At 46.3% G+C, this 7,021-nt stretch overlaps 1 long non-coding RNA gene across 1 annotated transcript; it reads left to right on the top strand.

Moving 5' to 3' along the window:
* Nucleotides 1-524: 524 nt before the first annotated feature.
* LOC147575645 (uncharacterized) lies at nucleotides 525-6,473 on the top strand. Its single transcript, XR_015242593.1, has 2 exons — nucleotides 525-1,094; nucleotides 4,238-6,473. It is a non-coding gene; the product is annotated as an uncharacterized LOC147575645 (long non-coding RNA).
* Nucleotides 6,474-7,021: the final 548 nt, after the last annotated feature.

Genomic DNA, 7,021 nt, shown 5'->3' on the forward strand with positions numbered 1-7,021 from the left:
GGCCGCACAGTGCCTCAGAGCGCCATGAGCTCAGACCGGGATAACCAGCCCTCATTTTACGTTGCATTTATTACCAGAGAGGGTGACAGACAGCTCAAGAAAGCAGAATGACAAAGTGGCCCGAGGAGGGAAAGAAATGATCAGAGGCATTAAAAGTAACAGCAGCGACGTGCAGAATCGTTGAGTCGCTATGTTGTGCACCCGAAGCTGATACAACACTATATGGTCATTATACGGGGATGAAAAACAAACGAATTTGAAAAATAAAAATAATAGCAGCTCACAGACTACGTTTAGGACCGACGGCAGCCCCCGCAGCGGTTGACTTTACTGTCCCCCCTACCAGTCTGTAAACTCTGTCGGTCTTGCTCACCATTGCATTACCAGAGCTTAGCAGATAAGGAGGAGTTTAATAAATAATTGTTGGCGTGAACAAATAGATTGGAACTACGTCAGAAATGACCCGTGCGAGAGGAGAAGGAGCCTGGCTGCCAAATATCGGTCAAGAGCTCCCAGTAGGATGAGTCAAGAATATATCTTTTGATTTAAAGGTTCCTATAACCAAGTGGCTTCTCTGACGCTAAGAAATCTGAGGAGACGCCAATGTCATAAACGTCAGTTTATGTCAGTCTTCCTGTAAGGAAAGAGTAAAACGCTGGGGTTTCTGAGCAGAAGCCTGTGTTCGCCAGGAACAACGGGCCCGGCTTTCCCCGACGGCCTCCGTTTCTGCCTGTACCTCACACCGCCACGGGACAGAGGGGGGCGCTGGGCTTTCCGGTCTGGCTTAGCGTGCTTGACCAAAGGTGACGATGACTTAGTGGGCTAAGGTCATGCTCTCCCTGCCTCCCAATCAATAATTTAATGTGACTTATCAGAAAGAGAGAGAACTGTTTACTTTAAAACCCCGGATCCCATAAAGGGAGAGGGAAAGACCTAAAACCCACAGAAGCTCGGGGCTTGCGCCCAGGCGGCCCGGCACAGCCCAGCAGAAGTGGGGGGTGGTGGGGGGGGTGGAAGGTGCCGTCCACTGGCCAGAGAAGGGCCCAGGCCCAGGCCCGGGCCCGGGCCCAGTCAAGACAGACATGGACTGGAAGGTAAGCGTCCCCTCCCCGAGCACCTAACAACTCCCCTGTGTAAACCGAGCTGTTCTTTGGGGGGGCCACAGACTCTCAGAAACAGAGGTGTGCCGAGTCCCAGGGGTTTCCAAAGACCCCGCACAGCACCTGAGCAGCGGGAAGTGTTACCTAACCACAGCCTATTTGAGTTTGTCTGCAGTGATGATTATGTTTCTTCAGAAAGCCCGAGAAAGCCGGACACTTTTCTGGGGGTTCCAGCAGCAGAAAGGGCAGCTAGGGGGGAGTCGAGGGCCCAGAGGCGGCCTGGACTTTTGTGTCCTCGGGCCAACAAGGAGCCCTTTCCTGTTTTATGATGGTCTGATTTAACAATAACACCAAGGCCTTCAAACAAGACCCCACCAGCAGGATAATTGGAATGAGGGGGTTTGTTTGGCCAGGAATCCCGCCCCTTCCCCATGCTTTGGGGCTAGCATGCCAGCAAGGCTCCCCGTGTTTCCTTCTGGTGCTTCTGGAACGCCAGCCTCAGAGTCGTTCTGTCCAGCCTCCGGTTCCCTGGACAGCCCTGAAAACAGCTGGACGCTTGCACAGAAACAAAACCGGTTTCTGGGAATTCCCAAGCCTCTGCAATTCTCTTTAAAAAGAGCCTGTTGAGACCCCAACTTGCCTAAGAATTTTCCCGATGATCCTTCCCTCACTCCTGGTGGGCAATAAATGTGGATAATAAATGCAGGCATAAGGAGCTTTCCAGATGTTTCCCTTGTAGATGGATTGCAATGAAAAAAAAAAAGAAAGAAAGAAAGAAATGGGTCTTTGCTCTCTGTTGACAAGAACATTCTATTTTAAAATTTCCATGTACTTTCAAAATGACAAGGCTCAGGTATGTGCTACTGACTTCCTTTGCCTTTATCTAGACTATAACAGCCTAAAAGAATCAAGTTGATGCCTTTAATACGTCTGTTTGAAATGACAGTAATTGTGAATTTGGAATTCAGAAAAAGCATCTCCATTTATCTTTTGCTTTTAAAGAAATGTTTGGTTTTTGTGCTGATGGGTTAGGTTTGCAGTGAGGTGACACTTCACAGACCCAGGAAGCACTCAGTCCTCTGGGGTTGGCTCTAGAACATTCTCAGCCCGTGGGAAACAAAATCTAAAAGCAAAGACAAGCTGCTCGCACCCAGATCCGTTGTGAGAAAGAATGGCGAGTTTTGGGGGTCTATCTGGTACTTTGGAATCTAAGACAATTTGCAAGGAGTCACAAGGCATAACGAATAGTTACAGTTGTGAAGGCCTCTTCCTTAATGAACTCGCCCTCCCCATTTATGAAAAGAAATCCATCACATAAAAAAGGGAGCAAACCCAGGCTAGCCTGTGTTTCACACCCCGGGCTCAGTGGGAAAACTGCATTCTGAATTGACCACAGCAACTAAAAACGTCTAGACATTCAGTCCAGGTTGGGATGGTGAGGAACAAGAGAGGGGGACACGGCACAGAAATTTAATTTTAATAGACGGCCATTTAGGAATGCCTCACACGCGACCTCTCTCCAGAAGAGGATCCCAGAAGTAAGGATCCTCAGGCCTTTTATTTTATTTTTAATTTTTTTAATGCTTTTTATTTATCTTCGAGAGAGAGACAGAGAGAGCACGAGCAGGGGAGGGCCAGAGAGAGAGGGAGACCCAGAATCCGAAGCAGGCTCCAGCCTCTGAGCGGTCAGCACAGAGCCCGACGCGGGGCTCGAACCCACGAACCATGAGATCATGACCTGAGCCGAAGTCCAGACGCTTAACCAACTGAGCCACCCAGGCGCCCCCCTCAGGGCCTTTCCAGCTGCAGAAAACTTTGCTGGCATTTGCACACGTTACCCTGAATAACATTCAACGTCTTTGCCTCATGCATTACTTTTTTTTTTTTTTTTACAGGAAGTAACAGGTGTAATCATTCCCCAACCTGCTTCTAAACATCCTGTTCTTTATTAACTGGTACTATTTAAGGGCAGTTGTTAAATTTGAAAATACTAGAACAAAAGATTTTTTTCTTGCAAGCTGCCCAATGAGAAATGTCTTTGAAATTAAAAAAAAAAAAAAAAAAAAGATCCAAGTAGATCCTGGCATTAACCACTGCTAATTTTTTCAATTATGGTAGATTATTGGATGGCATTTGAAAGAAACTGAAAACATTCTATTTGCTTGTTTATGCTGTTTTGCCAATTGACATGTTAACCGCTCCTACAGAAACAAAGAAATAATGAAAGATGAGGGCCATTCTAACTCTGTTTAAAAATCGTTCACAAGGCTGAGAACATAATAGGCACTCAATAAATACGTGTTTTTTGATGGATGCAGTAAGACGATAAAATTGTTCTGCATAATAAAGTCTTTCACTAATAACTTGCCAGGAAATTAGCCTGAAGCTTCTCTCTCTGCACAGCACTAACTTTGAAAGCTTGGCCCCAAAGAACCGTAAGCTCTAGCCTCCCAATTTCAGAACAGTGTTTTTGCAAGAAGGAATTTTTATTACAGAGTCCGCCAAAAAAGAAAGAAAGAAAGAAAGAAAATCTTTAAAAAATTGTTTGAATTCTAATTAGTGTTCTCATTATGAAAGTACCACATTGATTGCAGAAATGAACAAAGGCAGAGAAGCAAAAAGGAGGGGGGAAAAGCCAAACTAGAATTCCACCACTCAGAGATAACGAGGGTTAACATCTGATGTTTTTGCCCCAGGCTTATATGCACTTTTCACTGAAAGGAGCTCCTGCTACGAATGGTATGTTTTGTAAACGACCTGCTTCATTCAATAAAATAAATACCTTGAATCTTTTTCCAAGTCAGCAACCGTTTTTCTACAATGTCACCTTCAATGACCAGATCGTATTCTACATATATTACCTACCTTTTTCCTCTCATTGGCCATTTGGGTTGCTTGTAATGTTTGCTGTTGTACACAGTGCCTCTGTGGACAACCTTATAGGCTGACTACAAATCGGTAGACAAGAAAATCTTTTCTCCAAATTCAAGGGCTTTCTCCTTGAGACAATTTCTTGGACCAAAGAAATAGAAGTTTTGGTAAATAGAAAGTGGTTTGGCAAGCTTTACCTGGAACGCCTTAACTTCCTCCTCTCTTCTTCCCTGTTTACTCTTGCTTCCCTTTTCTGTCTTTTGCAGATTGTGGAGACGCCTCAGGCACACAGGGGCCACCCGGGAGAAGTGGAGACATGCTCAGACCCCGCTGTGCGAGCCTGAGAGGTGAAATGGGTCCAAGCCTTTGCCAGATGGAGAGTTCTGCAAGCATGGAGACCTTTCTAACTAGTGACTTGTTCACCTCCCAGTGCTTCTTCCTAACTGAGGCCAGGACATTTCTGGAGTCTCTTGTCACGGTCAACAACATCCCTTGAGAGACCGGGAAGTGGGGGTTTCTGTTCTAAGTCCCGCAGGCAAAGCCAGAGCAGATGAGCCTGACTATGGGGGAGGAACCCGAGATAGTTCATGACAAGAGCGTGTCCACCATGGCTGTGCCCAGAGTGCCAAGAGTTGGCATGACGGGGGCCATCTGGGCTTCTAGAGTTTGTATTCGGTGTGAGTCATGGCAAAGCCGTCTGAAGAGATCAGGGCTACCAGTGGGCCATGTGGCACATTCCTGCTACCTTGCAAATGACCGCACCCTGTCAGGGCAAGTGAGAGTCTCGGACTGAACCAGAAGAAGTCGCTTCACAGGAGGGTAAGCAAATCAACACACTCAAGAAGGTAAGGAAAAAAGAAGGCAGGGTTCAACATCCAATCCCATGGAGACTGAGAGACTTTTGTAATGTGCTAATAACGGCGCATTCTAGGTTGAGGAGGGTGATTTCGTGGTCTGCATATGAATAAGAGCCATTTTTACGAAAAAAAAAAATGCCAAAGGGTGCATATTCAGTTGTTAAAAAGGAGCCGGTTTTATGGCCACAGCAAGGTTCTGGCCAAATGGTAACCACTCAGTTATCCTGGGGGAAAAAAGAAACCGGCCCCCAACCTTTGCCTTTCCTAGCATTTGGGGGAAAATAAAGGATTAGGTGAAAATGATTTATTTCCTCTTCTTCTCCATCGTGGGCAGGAGTTCAAATAGCAGTTAGAAACCATTTTTAACAGGAAACCCAGGAAAACAGAAGGGATTTATTCATAGGAGGCTCCCTTTTGCTAGAAAATGAGTGTTATTAACAAAAAATTGAACAGTTCCTCTCTCTCCATTTCCCCCCTGTCCTTACCTCCCTTCATCTCCCACCCACTACTATGGTGGAAAATGACTATGGCGAATAAGATTTAAAACCTGAGCACCATTGGATGCCTTCGCATCCGATACATGTTCCTGAGAGCAAATTACAGCACATTCAAACGCCACATCCCCATGCAAAATAATGTCAATCTCCTTAGACTGCAGAATTTGCTGGCAATGGATGGGGATAGACGAGGAGGTAAGAGCTGAGGAGGACCCATCGATCTGGTCATATTATTACAGTTTATAATACGGTCTTCCACGGAGTCTTTGTCTCCTAAAATCAGTTCCCGATAGGGATTCTTTTGCTCTTAACCCTCTTAGCAAATTGATGCAAACAGATTTCCCATCCATTTCCATAGGGTGTTTCATTCCTGCTGGTGGGAGGCCTTTGCGGGGGTGGTAACCAAGCACAAGGCAGGGGGTCCCTTTGGTTGCTCAACTGTTCCCGACAGAAGCCTGACATCTTCGTCTTCCTGTTGCTCAAGACGCTCCCCGGTCGTGACCCCTGTTTTCTCTGCTCAGGTCACTCTGTGGAACCGGGAAGCTTCCCTGATGGTGGCCATGGGCAATGGTGGAATGTGGAGGTGATGTTAGCACCTTCGTGGCTACAGATTTTCCTTAGCAGAGCTGTGGAGTGTGACAATGGTGTTTGTGTGCAAACTGTCAAACGCCATTATCACACTAAATAGCTACTGTTAGGCAATCCCTCCGCTCGATAAATGCTTTGGCATCCGTTCCGTTTGGGCAAGAAGGTTTATGTTATAGCAGTGTGTGTTCCCAGTCCGGAATCCCGGAGCGAATTCAGGCCTGTTGGCGCTCAGAGCCAGTACGTCATCCAGACTTTGCCCCTCACACGCTGTTGTTCAGTCCTTTGCTGAGGATGAACTTTCTTGATTTCTGGAGCCAATAAAAAATAGGGCAGTGCTCCCCAGAGCACCCACCACAAGGGCAGGCGTGCGGTAATTGTTCAACCCGTGCGTATTGAGTTGAATAGTGAGCGAAGTGTGAGATGCGGGTCACACTAAAAGTGGGTCAAATCTAGGATAAATAAACCACAGGGTTCTAGGAGCAAAATTAAGGCGTGCGGGTTCCTCACTCTTCATCACACAAAAGCAATCTTCTAATAAACGTTCACGTGGCTTCACTGACCTTCCCGAAATTCTAGGACGTGTTCGATCTCTACGGATTTTCACCACGGTCGAGGCTGATTACCTCATGTGCATGCGAGGTTCTTTTTCCTTATGTTTCAATGAATTACCTACCATCAGGAAATTTACACAGGAACTAGGTGTGAGTTGCCATAGCGAATCTGAACATTCTAAACCCAAGCAGCTTCCGGGAAAATTGGACCAGCTGGGTGTTCTTGTTTGAAACACATTTTTTTTTCTTTTTTTCTTCTCTGAGAGGCGTTTAAAGTAAGGAGTGGGTTCTGTGCGGGCCTGAAGCTTCTTTCCCCGAGACTTGGCTAAACGAGCTCGTATATGTTTAATCCATCTGCAAGGTTTGAAACAACCCTCAGAAACAAGGTCATTCGATCATTCAACCATTCATTTATCAAACAAATATGTATTAAGAGGCTACCACGTGCCCGGCTCTGCCCTAGGCCCTGCGGATACTTTTAAGTGAAATGTGTCTGACATCCTTTCCAGCAACGAGCCGAACTGTGCCAAACAACTCCAAGCCCCTTGCTGGAGGGC

This window comes from Puma concolor, chromosome D3 (assembly GCF_028749965.1).
Source record: "Puma concolor isolate L17-30 chromosome D3, mPumCon1.1.hap2, whole genome shotgun sequence".
In the NCBI taxonomy this organism is placed as follows: domain Eukaryota; kingdom Metazoa; phylum Chordata; class Mammalia; order Carnivora; family Felidae; genus Puma; species Puma concolor.